The sequence below is a fragment of the Aulonocara stuartgranti genome (assembly GCF_965226115.1).
Source record: "Aulonocara stuartgranti genome assembly, chromosome: 7".
Classification (NCBI taxonomy): domain Eukaryota; kingdom Metazoa; phylum Chordata; class Actinopteri; order Cichliformes; family Cichlidae; genus Aulonocara; species Aulonocara stuartgranti.
The window spans coordinates 31,986,135-32,000,926 of NC_138945.1; the positions used below are offsets into that span (position 1 = coordinate 31,986,135).

The 14,792-nt window shown below is 39.5% G+C and overlaps 1 protein-coding gene across 3 annotated transcripts in view; it reads right to left on the bottom strand.

Annotated features, from left to right (window-relative positions):
• LOC309709899 (leucine-rich repeat transmembrane neuronal protein 4) overlaps positions 1 to 14,792 on the bottom strand; it is a 102,424-nt gene that overhangs the window by 43,189 nt on the left and 44,443 nt on the right. The window contains exon 1 of one of the 3 annotated variants that reach the window (XR_014277628.1): positions 6,607 to 6,716. The exons of the other annotated variants lie outside the window; for them this stretch is intronic. The gene's annotated coding sequence lies outside the window, so the exon portion shown is untranslated. Of the gene's footprint in view, positions 1 to 6,606; positions 6,717 to 14,792 lie in introns of those variants that run through there. 3 annotated transcript variants of the gene reach the window in all.

A 14,792-nucleotide genomic window follows, 5' to 3' on the forward strand; every position in this document is an offset into this window, starting at 1 on the left:
ATCATCTGCAGCTCAACGTGGCAAAGACCAAGGAACTGATCGTGGACTTCAGGAAGACCAGGAAACACTTGACCCCTGTTTCAATCCAGGGGGTCAGTGTTGACATTGTGGAGGACTATAAATACCTTGGAGTACACATTGACAATAAACTGGACTGGGCTAAAAACACCACAGCACTTTACAGGAAGGGCCAGAGTCGTCTCTATTTTTTGAGGCGACTGAGGTCCTTCAACATCTGCCAGAAAATGCTGAGGATTTTCTATGAGTCTGTTGTGGCCAGTGCGATCCTCTATGCTGTTGCATGCTGGGGGAGCAGGCTGAGGGTCGCAGATGCCAACAGACTTAATAAACTGATCCGTAAGGCCAGCAATGTTGTGGGGATGGAGCTGGACTCCCTCAAGGTGGTGTCGGAGAGGCGGATGCTGTCCAAGATAAAGACAATGTTGGATAACACCTCCCACCCACTCCATGACATGTTGGTCAGTCACAGGAGCTCGTTCAGTGAGAGACTGAGATTACCGAAAAGCACCACTGAACGACACAGGAAATCATTCCTGCCTGTGGCCATCTCCCTGTACAACGCATCCACTTAACACACTGTTTGCTGCTACAGCTACACATGTTTCTTTTCCAACTATTTATTTATAAGTGACTTATGTATGTATGTATGTATATATATGTATATTATTGTACTATTCTTAGTTAGCGTATTGTCTGTCTTGTCTTAATGTTGGTTTAAAATGGAGCACTGTAACAAAAAATAATTTCCCCCAGGGATCAATAAAGTATTCTGATTCTGATTCTGATTAACTTTTGTGTTCTCTCTCGCATAGTGTGCCCTTGTCTCTGTGATCTCTCTTTTGTTAATCTTCTCTTTCCTCTCATCCCACAACTGGTTGCAGCAGATAGCTACCATTCCCTGAGCATGGACATGCTGGAGGTCTCTTAATTAAAAGGGTGGTTTTCTTTCCCACCATTGCCAAGTGCTGGCTCACAGGTGATCTGTGAGCCAGCACTTGTGAGCTGTGATTGCTAGGCTCTACCTTCACTATATAATCGCCTTGAGGTTGTTGTGAACTGGTGCTGCATAAATAAAATGAATTTGAATACTGTTTCTAAACATATGCATAAGAAATATCCTAAAAGCATCCTAAAAAAATAAACTAAATTTAATTAAAGGATATCCAAAGGATAGAGTAAACTTATAGCCATGTAAAAACATTACCACACATACCCATAGAGCAGGAGAAAGAATGATTTTTGGATTTGTCATTTATTTAATTTAGGATATGCTCAACTGAGCATTCAGCAGTGTTTTGACCGGGCAGCATCGTTTGATCAACACTTAATGGCACTTAACACAATCGCTTCAAGACTGCCCTGCTTATTAAAAGTGGAACAGATGTTTTACAAAAAGTGATCTTGCAGTTTTAATTAGTCACTGACACTAAAATGCATTAGCACTAACAAACGGGGCCATCTGAAATATAGCCATGTAGAAAATGTAAGGAGAATCCATGGAATTACTAAGCCATAGGGAATAAAAGAAAACCACCACTGGAGGTTGTTAAAAGACTAAAATTGTGGGTGCTGTCACAAACAGTGATTTGACCATATACTCAGTCTGTCATCCGTGCATTGAGCTGCAGTTAAGAAGATTCATAGCCAAATCTACACCACTGAAACATCTGGTGGTTTATCTATGGAATGGGGCCCATGCTGTGGGTGCGAAGAGCATCTCTAGGAAGGAAACAATCACCATCTCTCTCCCCATATGACCCTGTTTAACAGCACCATATTGCATTGGCAGTAATTCACTCAAACAGGTGTGCTCATGAGCCCAGTTTGAAACTCAAGAGTACAGATGGCTGCAGCTGAAAGAATAAAAAACAAGTATCATTAACTGCAGGATTGGAAACCTATAGCTCAATGAAAACAATTCCAGAAGCCCATGACACCACGAGGTGCCATACACTCAACACTATCAATTTACAGTTGAGAAATATTGACCGGTCTTATGCTTGACACTGAGACTTTATTCTAACCACAACGAATTCTGGGGGGATTTTCCAATAGATGTCTGCTGAGGCTATAATGCCAGTCCATCTACAGCAGCACACTCCAGCTCCCCTGAAAGCAATTCTCAATGCCATACACAACTCCATTCTCTGACTGATCCCCATTTTCACTGGTGCAGGAGTGTCTGCATCATACACACACATGTGCACACGCAAACAATGGGAGCACACAACTGATTGCCTTTTGTCCACCCCTGAAAGGCTGGCCACCTGGACCCTGCTCACCTTCAATAGGATTCATTATGGTGGCTGTGCATCCATACAGCTGCTGCTTAACACTAAAGACATGGATCTGTCTTTCTGCTTCCACTGCTGGCTCTCCTGTGCTCATACAGCTCCAAACCCTTCACCTTGTGTTGGCCTGTCATGCCACAAAAGGCCCCAGTATTCTGTCCGAGCACTAACTGCCTCGCCTCTTGTCTCTACTTCTGCCCCCAAGGTTACATCTTCAAGTAACATCACAACAATAGCCATCCCTTCTCGTCTAAAGATCCTTAGCTTGGTGTCTGTAAATTATATATGGCTGATATTAGCTGTCCCCCTTTAACAGTGATGGAAATGAATCCCCTGATAGAGATTACTGTGGCATGTAACAGTTCTCAAGCAGTGTGGTTTAGAGGGTTTAACAAGGTCAAATGAGTGTGCTGGGATGGTTAGGGAATGAGGTGAACAGGGTTGCCATGGGAAGCAAGAGCGAAGGGTATGAGTTTGAGTTTTGTTGTCTGAATTTGTAAAAGCATGATGATGCATCATGAGCCTTTATAAACTCATAAACACCCCACCACAGGCAATAAAGTCAGAGCGACAGGGGAACAACAGTAAATGCAGCATAACAGACTCTGGGGTTGTTGGCTGTCCTCATGTAAAAGCAAACATAATAGAAAGCTTTTAATAGGAAATGTCCCCACTTAAACATTAATCTACCAAAGCATAGCATTAACCAGATCTGGTAATGACTCGAAAATGGTCATGCTGAAGTCACATCATGAACAGGACAAAAGCTGCAAAGCCCCTCCCATGAGTTCACTCGGGTCACTCACTCACTCAGTTGATGTTTTGGTCATTGTCACTGAGTATGCCCCCCCCCTCCCCGCTTACAGGGATTAGAATACTTAAACTTGAGTGACAGAAGAGAAATGCAGATTTGAATTTGCATTTTCTAATGTGGTGTAAATAGAAACGTACCTCGGCTCTCCTCCACAGTTTCTCTCTTTCCTTGTTACTCTGTCTCTCCTTTTTTGTGCACACGTTACCCAAAGAGATAGAAAGAAGCTCTGTCTTTTTTTTTTTTTTTACAGTTTCTTTAAACAAATCACTAGGACGCCCTAAAATATTAAGAGTGTTTTCACAGGCCTTTCTAAGAAAACCATGCTCTTCACAGGCTTACTCAGACTAGCCTAAAGGAGGGATAAGGATGAAATAAATTAGTTTCCCCTTGTCGTCACACTGTCACTTCCTTTAAAATAAAGCTTATATTATTATTCATGAGTACACATTCACTTTTTGTATGTTATTTAAATGAATGAAACGTGTCAAAATAAAAAAATAATAATAGTAAGTAAATCTACTGTATATATCTCTTCAAATATAGACATAAAAGCACAATATTCTAAAGACAGACAGATAATCCCCCAACATGGGGCAGATGCCAAGTTAAGATCAACACAAAGCAGCATAATAATAATAATAATAATAACACCCCCCCCCCCCCCCACAAAAACAAACAAACAAACAAACAAAACAAAAAAAACCATTGCTGGAGTCTGAGTGTTTGCCACTGTGTGTGTATTTTTCTCCAGAGTGAAGTCAAATTGATACTGTGTGTGTGTGCGTGCGTGCGTGCGTGCATGTGTGCATTTGTGTTTGATAGGGACTGTGATTGTATTTTCCTTTCTCCTGTCCCCTCAGGAGGTGACATGGTTGGTATTGTAATTCCACTCTCATTTCCTACGTTGCAGCGGCGACTGCAGACTTGTCACTCAGGAGGTGCAGAGAATGGGCCTGTCAGTCAGTCAAGGACCCATTACCAGAGCAATGTCTAAAAAGGCTATATATGCCCTTCTCCTTGTTAACATAACTAAGTCTTAACACTTTGTCCATCCGTGCACACCACGATTAGCGAAATGCACAACTTCAAGGAACAGAGAGCGTGATGGGGGTAAATAAGTACAAAAAAAGGGTTCTTATTAGATTACATTGTCTTTCTCAAAAGACAATAGTGTAATGTGAAAGTGCGGATAAAATTTAGAAAGTAAAAATAAAGCCCTGTGAGCAAACTGACGACAGTTGTATTACGATTTTATATATATACATATATATATATACATATATATATATATATACATATATATACATATATATATATATATATATATATATATATATATATATACATATATATACATATATATATATATATATATATATATATATATATATATGTATATATGTATATATAAATATGAAAAGAATTAAATTAATGGCTTGTTGCATGGAACCATCTGAAAAACCCAGGGGAAAATGTGTGACAAAAACAGTCACTTAAAAAAAAAACAACAACTTCACAGCTAATTGGATGGACCACCTGTCTATCGTTGTCTATCTCAGGCTAATAAACCTTATGATGCAGTATGATAGTACCAACAAGAGAATCCAGAATTGGATTTTCCTGTGAAAACCAGAATTGAATTGTCATGAATCGCTGTGCGGCAGGCAGGACTTGGACCCAAAATGCAGGACTCAGGCACGAGGTTTAAACACAAAGAACTCAGCTTTATTCGCTGGCAGGAGAAAGTCATACAAAGCAAACTAAACTGGAAGCTCACAAACTAAACTCACAGGGAGATCCACACAGCATGAGGGACGACGCAACACTGACTCAGAGAAACACAGGGTTTAAATACAGTGGGAAGTAACGAGGGGAATGAGACACAGAAGGAGGGCACAGCTGGGAGAAATCAGAACTGACGAGACAAGGGAGCAAAGTAGGATACACTCACATGAGCAGTGTTGGGTAAGTTACTTTAAAATAGTAACTTAGTTACATTACTAGTTACTTCTCTCAAAAGTAACTCAGTTACTTCAAGTTACTCGTTACTTTCAAAGTAACTAGTTACTAGGGAAAGTAACTTTGGTTTTACTCATAATTCTCTTGTTAATGTGTTTCTTCCATAACTTTGCCAGTCTTCTAGCTTGCTTACTTGCCACAAGTGCACTGTGCCACCTACCAATCGAAAGGAAAAGATAATGTGCATATTTCCACGAGAGAAATCCCACGCCTGGACCGTCATTGACTGCTGCCATGATTCTAGCCTACGTCACAGTGTCATGTGCGCCTTTTACATCAACACAAAAACTGCAGTCGTGGTGCTTTGATTGTACTCAGAACTCGGAAATTCTGCCTTCTGAATAGGAAGATGTAGGTAACACCAGACTGCAGATGAGCTGCATACAGGGCTGGACTGGGACAAAAAAATCGTCCCGGGCATTTTGACTAGAGACCGGCCCACCATTATAGGAAAAATCATAAAGCCTTTGAATGAAAATAAACACTGTTGTGACAGTGATGTACACTGTTTTGATGGTATATATGCATCAATCTACCAATCGTTTGTTGTAAGATTCAGATTATTATTTTTTAAAAGATAGACATTTTAAATGAGAATAAGAAAGAAAAGTATTTCTTTGTGCCCCCCTCTCCCTGTTAATGCCCTACCTGGCCCCCTGGCAACACTTTGCTAGATCCGCACCTGCACAGTTACCAGCTGTCAGCTACTTAGAAAAGGATCCTGGTGTTATTTGTCTCTCAGAAACAGTTCATAACTTCAACTCATTCATGTCACCTAAAAGGTAAACCTGTTTCTCCATCACCTGTTCAGCTCTGATGATCCAGTAAGGACATCTCCTGGTTTCATCTTCATGTTTCCCTCTCACCACATATCCAAACCGACATCCTGACCAGCAGCTTTTTTACAGCTGTGGCTCCAGCAAACATCAGCTGATACTGGAAATTAATATTAAATAAATTCTACCAACAGCTGATCAAGCTTAAACGTGCTGCTGTTGTTTAGCGCGATATCCCCTGGTTTCCTCTTTCGGCGCAAAGTGGGCGATAAACAAACAAGAGAGCTGATCAGCTGATCATTGATCAGTTTCATGATTGAAGTAGAAACGGGAGAGGGAGGGTGAGAGGATGAGAGAAGAGGCAGCTGTGCAGCAAAGACACAGAATAACTCCAGCTTTGTGTCTTTTTCATTGTAGCTGAATTACGGGACAAACTGTTCCTTTTCACCTCAATAAGAAACGCGTAATATTTTCTCTGAATACCAGACGGGACGGTTGGCAACTCTAATAACTTATGAACAAAATAAAGTGCAACATCATTAACTTCATAGCACCACCCAGCTGTATAGAAACTCCGTTATGCTAGCTAGCACGCAGTACGGAAAAAGTCAGCACAACGAAAATAAACTCCACCTAAACTTGGTTTATATCTGACCCAGAGAGACTGCAGGTCATAACTTCTTACCTGAAGTTCAGTTCACACTTGGACCGGCGGCCGCCTCGGGTCTCTTTTCCTTCTGCGTCCCTTTTCCTTCATCCACCTGCTGGCCTCCACCACTTGCTAATGTTACTATATATCTGTGGAAGCTCCGCGATAGCCACCACACGAAGTAACGAGCCTATCTAAATCCCAGTAACGAGTAACGCGTTCCTGATTTTGGCATAATAACTAGTTACCGTGCTCGTTACCACAATAATAACGTAGTTACTGTAACGCGTTACTTAATAACGCGTTAGTCCCAACACTGCACATGAGACACAGACCTTCAAAGTAAAACAGGAGTTAGCAAAGATGCAAACTAGACTAGGGGAGACAGCAACTAAGAAACACAGAGGGCAGCTACTAAATACTCAGAGAACTAAACAGAATACAAGAACACCAAACTAAGACACTACACTAAAGAACAAGCTAGGACAACAACGAGAACTAAGAACATAATACAGAAATTGGAGGTGAGCTTCCCTCCCTCCAAGACATCTACAGGAAGCGGTGCCTGAGGAAAGCGGGGAGGATCATCAAGGACTCCAGTCACCCCAGCCATAAACTGTTCAGACTACTTCCATCAGGAAGGAGGTTCTGCAGCATCCGGTCCCGTACCAGCAGCTGAGAGACAGCTTCTTCCATCAGGCCATCAGACTGCTGAACACTTCATAGACACCTCAGCTTCACTACTGGAACTTCAACATTATGCACTCCATACTGTACAGTAATGCCACTGTTTTGCACATGTCTCAACTCTGTATATTTTTATATATTCTATTTATTGTTTACTCTATTTAATTTGTAAAATATGTGTGTACACACACACACACACACGTAGAAAAATATTTAGTATACACATCCAGAAATGCATATACTATTATATATTGTACATATATTTATTAGTTTCAGATGTAGCCATTCTTGTATTTTGCTTGTTTACATTATTGTATTTTGCACAACTCTGTTGCTTGTGAAGCTCGCACACAAGAATTTCACTCACATGTGCTGTACCAATGTACCTGCACATGTGATGTGACAATAAAAGTGATTTGATTTGATTTGATTTGAAAACTCAGAGGCACAAGAAACTCAAAACACTGGGTCACTGACCCAGGACCGTGACATGAATTCAAAATCCTGCTCCTCACATACAAGGTCTTAAATAATCAGGCCCCATCTTATCTTAATGACCTTGTAGTACCATATCACCCTATTAGAGCACTTCACTCTCACTCTGCAGGCTTACTTGTTGTTTCTAGAGTATTTAAAAGTAGAATGGGAGGGAGAGTCTTCAGTTTTCAGGCCCCTCTTTTGTGGAACCAGCTTCCAGTTTGGATTCGGGAGACAGACACTATCTCTACTTTTAAGATTAGGCTTTCCTCTTTGCTTATAGTTTCCTCTAAAGGTTGTAGTTGGGGCTGGATCAGGTGACCCTGAATTCTCCCTTAGTTAACACAGTAGGTGTATGTTGCTGGGGGATTCCCATGATACACTGAATATTTCTTCTTCAATCACCTTTCAGCTATGTGTTAATAGACCTCTCTGCACTGAATCATACTTGTTATTATCTGTCTCTCTTCCACAGCATGTCTTTATCCTGTCTTCCTTCTCTCACCCCAACCGGTCGCAGCAGATGGCTGCCCCTCCCTCAGCCTTTTTCTGTTGGAGGTTTCTTCCTGTTAAAAGGGAGTTTTTTTCTTCCCACTGTCGCCAAAGTGCTTGCTCATAGGGGGTCATTTGATTGTTGTGTTTTTCTCTGTGTGTATTATTGTGCGATCTACTGTACAATATAAAACGCCTTGAGGCACCTGTTTTTGTGAATTGGCGCTATAAATTAAATTAATTAATTAATTAAACTAAATTGAATCAAATTGACTTGAAAAACACGACAAGAAGCTGAAGCTGAGCAAATTTTTAAAGTTCAGTGGTTCTCGCTGTTTGGACCAGCTAGGCCCTATGATTCTTATCTAACAAATCGCAAGAAAATCCAGTTTTTCTCACAAGATACAAGGACTGGTACTTATATAACATTTTTCTACTTTGTTTGACCACTTTCTTACTTCACTCCACACTCACCCATTCACACAAATGCGTTCTATGTCCAAGCATTGTTTAACCCAACATTCACACAGTAACACTCCAAAGGGTGCTTCCGGGGCTCCTCAGGCCTCTGTATCTCGTTCAAATATGAAGAGCAAACCATCAACCTCCCAAGTTCACTAACATAGCCTGAGCCATAGCTGCTCAAGGTAAGAATCACTGTGCAGTGTAAGACAATAATGGACTGTCCCCAGCAGACATATAAACAGTATAAAAATAATCCAAGATGAAAGTGTAAACCCAGAAAATTATTTAACACTAGAGAATATTACTTTCAAGCAGAAAAACCAGTAAGAAAAAAAATAAATAGTACTGAGTGGCATGAGCAAGGTACAGTGTGTGACAAGTAAGGTGGGAGATTATAAGGTATCTGCTCGATCTAAACGAAACAGAAATCAAAGTTGGATGCCATCCATCAAACAGTTATTAACAAGTGTGACATGAGAGGCAAAACCATCCCATGTACAACATAGCACAAAGCTAAATTCAAAAAGTAACTGTGAAAAACATGATCTTAGATATAACAGAAACCTTAATCTGTTAGATCTGTTTCTTCATGGGTTCTGTTTGCATTTGTGTTGCTTAAAAAACTGCTATCATTCTGCATGGAAACCCATTAAGTAACACGATGCCCTAAATTAGTCATATGCAACAGTATGTCATTAAACAACTAAAATCAGTTAAATGGTGGGTGTTTACAATTCATGACATAAACTCGTGTGAGCCGTGGGCAAAGTGATTGTTTAGCATTGAAAGATGGTGAACAGTTTAAGCAATTATTTTAATGGAATTGTTATGCAAAATAAGACAAAACAACACTTTTTTAGCACTAACTGCCAAACTGCTTGTTGAACAAAGCACACCAGTGTTAATTGCTCAAAAGGCCCAACAATTATGATTTCAGTACTGTAATGAAGGCAAGATGAATGTTGTTTCTGTGTGTCCTGGACTGAATGAGGCCACATGCTATGAAGTCCCAGTTTGTATGCTAGACTGTAAAGTACAAACAAGCCAGTGTTGGGATGGAAAGAAGAAGAAGAAGAAAAAAATCAGGTATCAAGTGTGTATCTCCCAGGATCTTAGGAGACAAGATACAAACTAGCCTTTTTGAGGAGAAGCCTCAGGAGCCATTAGGTTGAAGAGCTGCAAAACACTTAACCCTTTCATCTGCTGGATCTCATTCATCGCCTCCGTCCATTTTTGTATTCAGCTCCCATCTGTGGTTCCCTCCCTTCACATCATCTCTCCCTGGAGGGTTAGTCCCTCCTCTATTTCTCCTTTGTATGCTCTTTTCTTCTCCATTTCATTTTTCTCTCTTGTTCAATTTGTCACTGTAGCTCTGTCTTTCTATCTCCCCTTCTCTGCTGTTTCTAGCTCTCAGAGCAGCAGGCTCCATTGGGGACCAGTTATCGATTGAACTGAGTCAGCTATGTCCACTTTAATTCATTAAACTCCCGCTGTCAATGCTCATTGGACAATTCCAATAATGTAAAGGAACGAGGCAGAACCTATGCGTAGGGGTTATGCATAGGGATCAAATGAAAGCAATATAGAGCAAAAAGCACACTGGTGGAAGAATTAAAAAAGATATGTTGAGGCATGGAAAGAAAATCTAATAACATTTATTTCTGACTTAAGGGGATAACAATAACTCAACTGAATAAAAAATGCATATGATAATTTTACATACATCTTTCTGCTTGCACGCATGCATTACAATTCACAACTACACCATACAGATTAAAACAATGCATTCTTTTGTGCTGAAATTTAGTTAAAAATGTATTGAATGTATTATTATGCAAATATGTCCGTGTTTTATTAGAGACTTTTAGTTGGATAGGCAAATCAAAAAGTAAGAAGAAAAAACAGAAGTATAAAAAAGCCAACATAAAGAGCACAGAAAAGCTAATCTGAGTGGATTTATCTTCAATCAGGATGATGCTCTGTTTTATCTCTTTCTTGCTTAAAAGGGCGAGTGGTATCACAACCACTCTGATCCCTCTCACAAGCTGCTCTTCCTGCTGTGTGAAAAAGAATCTCAAGAAAATAGAAACAGAGCTGCCTCCATGCAATCACATTACACACTTGTCAGCTTAAAAGGTCAACATATTAGTTTAGAGCAACTTGAAAGCTGCATTTTTAAGTCATCATGCTGACACGTCACTCTTGTTTTCAATCGTGTGAAAACAAACCCAAAAAAGGACATGTTTTGCATTTTCAAGGAGTATCTGATGGTATTTACTATATTTCATTGTTTTTTGTCAAGGCAGTGTCAGCAGGAAAAAACACAACAACAAAAAGAAAAAACGCTGAACCATTCTGAGCTTCGCCTAGCTTCCACGCAGACATGTTTAACAGGCATTTTGACACAGGATGTGTCAGTGAGTAGAGTGTGACAGCAGCAATCCAAAGAGGGCATCACAGCAAGCCCTCATCCCTACTACTTCCAACACTCGAAATCGATAGCAGAAGCAGCCACAGTACGTGTGAACATTATGTATGACTCTACTTCCATCTGCATTGGTCAATACGAGGCAGCATTCATCTTTCTCCATTACTTTCCACAGATGAGTCTCCTTTGCCTGAAGTGCCACCTCTGGAGGCGACACATCTTGCTACACTCGATGCCTGACTAATATAAGCCCCGTGCTGTGCACACTGCATCTGCAATCTCACTGTTCTTTCCCAATCCACATTATCAGTGGGTTCTGTGCTTGACATGTGAGAATGTGAAAGCTCTCTTGTATTCACACTGCCCACCCTTGCAGCTCTTGTGTGGACAGTAATGGCATTACAATGCAGGGAAGGATTTCACTGCTGGCTATGTCTGCCAGCTACTTAATTTACCATTTATAGATTTACTTTTGAAGTAATTTAATATCTAGAACACGTCCAGTAGTGTAGCTTTATATCTCTATAAAATGTAGACATGGGTTTTTATAAACCCAACATCGTTCTGTGTACACTAACATTAATACACACCTACGAATGATTTGTGCCTCCACCTCCCTCCGTATACTTTGTACGCATGTGGCTGAGGATCTGTGAATGTGTGTGTTCAGCTACCCTGGAGGATGAAGCAGTGGTATTCAGCAACCCTTATTAAAATGCCAGTCTGGCCTAACAGAGTCAGGGAAGGCGCAGGCGGCTGTCCTTGATTTTTCCCATCACCCTTCAACCCCATACACACATTAACTAAACTTTCACACTTATGCACTCACACACAACTCCCCCAGCATTCACTTTACAGAAGGCCAAGACCTGATGAACTATGTTGTCTTTTCTGTGTGCCCACTTCTGTCTCTCTATTGCTCTCTTTGTCATTGTCTCCCCCTCAGTACAAAACAAGGTGAAAAGCTTGCCAAAGGGAATTAATGGGCTTGTTAGATGCATTATATAGATGCTGTGATTCCAACATACTTAAATAAATGATTAATTCAATATACATTCATCACTGGTACCCCTTATCTGTCAAATCAGTGGCTTAGTTTACATCTACGCTAGTTTATGAAAAATTTAAACAAGCAACGGCATGCTTATATATAGACAGCTGAAATTTTCATTAACAGATTTTGTTTATAGATGGGTGTTAAGAACTCCTTTAAGGGGAGCTACTTTTATTAAATGAAACAAAAAATTAATTCATTTGAGACATTTTCTATAAAGCTTTCATGATGACTTTAGTGATGAGCGTGGTGGCTATCCCTTTTCTCAACCATTTATATTATAGTTATCTTTATCACACATATGAATGCAAATAAGTGAAGTGTAACTAGGTAGCTTCCTCCATGCCATCAATTTCCATTTCAACAAATGACCTCTAATCCCAATTAATTAAAATAAGAATGAAAAATATAATGGGTGACTTCTCTTGGGATTATACTCTGTTGGCCTATATGCATATTTACAAAAGTTAAGCCAGAGAGGAGTACACTCTCTGGATTCATGTTTTCTAGAAAAAAAATGTTTTCCCAGTCTGGTGTTTAGTTTTTTCCTCAGTGACTGTTTGAAGTCAGAGATACTAACAGATACTAAAATTGTCTTGGCTGTACCTTAATTCCCAACAGCAGCTAAAATAACTGCCTTTTATCACACATACACAATTAAAATGTGTCCAAAAATGAAGTGCAATTTGTCATCTAAAATAAACAGATACATACATACATGAAAATACAGAATAAAAACACATAGTTTACATATACAAAAGTATAATGTAGTGCATTAAGTAAACAAAGAATTAAGTTAAAAATGTCTGAGCAAATACAAAGCATATGCTAGCCCTTCGACAGCCGTTCTGCATTACATTCTGGCAGCCTATCTCTATTTGTCAAGATTGCACAGAGGAAGACAAGACCCTTTAAAGCACCACATCCTTTCACATAGAGTTCACCTTCATAGCCTAATGAACATGTTGAAATTTAATCAATTTTAATTTGCCTTCATATTAGGACAAGGGGTAAAAATGAGAGAATTTACTACAAAGAAAATTGAAAAGAAAGGGCCCCCTGTTGGCTTCATGAATGTTCTCCATAAAACGAACAGGAAAGAAAGAAAGGGAGAAAGAAAGAAAAACAATTAGCTTTGGAGCTATAATCTCTATCTTAATGGATGGAGAGGTACTTAAATGGGAGTCTTAGCTTATCTTTCTTATTCAGTTCCTAAAGACAAAGAGGGAGAAAGTCTAAGTGACGGGAAGAGAGAGAGAGACAAAGAGAGAGAATCTAAAAGTAGACAGCAGGATTTTGATAGTGGTGACATTTTTATTTTACTCTATTCATATATATATATTTATTTGTTTTTCCCCACAGGGTTACATTTTTTTAAAGGATGCTCTCTCAGGAAAAACAAGGATTCTACAACAGACAGAATTTGACAGGAAACTGCCTAAAACACTTAAACCACCCGATACAAAACGTGACTTTCATTTGTGTGTGTGTATTTTTTTTTCTTTTCTCCCGTGGTTGTCATTCTTTCGCTACATGTTTTCTGCATCTCTTTACAAGACATCATTCATATGTGAGGTTAATATTAACTCTCAACCTTGACAGAACTAATGGTAATGCTTTATAACAACCATGATTGATAATAGTTGTTACTAAGTAAATTCATCAACTTATTTTATTAAAGTGGAATTGCAAGCACTGTTCTGAGTTGGTGCGATCAGCTCCAGTGCCCGCAAGCCACACTAATGTGTGTGTAGTTAAATGCACTTTACTTCTTCTTCTTTTTTATACTAAGTTAATATACTGTGTTGTGTTGTTTGTTGCGTTGTGATGTGTCATATCGTGTCGTGTTGTGTTATATGTAGTGCCGACGTAGGATGTATGACTGTGCAATGACAATAAAGAGTTATCTTATCTTATCTTTATGCACAACTTATCGATGATGCTGAGGCTGCTGCCTGCCTACTTATAAATACCTTAAAAGTTTTTTTAAACATCATTTGCAACATTACAATAACCATAATACTTAAAACTCTAAACTTAAATTGTTTAAAAATAAGCAAACAAACCCACATTAATTAATTAAGTACACATGAATTAGTTTTTCATTTAATCAAAATAAAAATAAATGAACCATCAACTTATCATTTATTGATTTATTGTTCATTAAAATGCTCTGTAAACATGAGGATAAAATAAACTAAAACAACCACAATGTCCCTCATCTGTACATATACAGGTTTCAGATATAGTAGCATCGTTCTAATTAACAGCTGGCCTAGTAATTCTACATTCTACAGTTCTGTCAATCAAGCTCCCTATTCCTGCAACACAAGCCATGGGCTCACCCTGGAAGGATATAAGACATTTTTGAGCTCCCCACTTTACTTCTACATGGTAGCACCTCTCAATAGTATCCCTGCAAGGAATGCAAGTGGTACAAGTAATTGTTAAACCAGAGAGGATATCAAGCTTAATCCGCAGAGAGGCTGGGCTGCAGGTAGTAGTCTGTCACCTGCTATAAGGCAGGCTTTGTCACTGCAGAGTGTCAGCATGAATCCTCACTTGTGAGTCACATCCATCATGTGTAACTATCAACCAGAGTCAGTGACTCACCTCCTC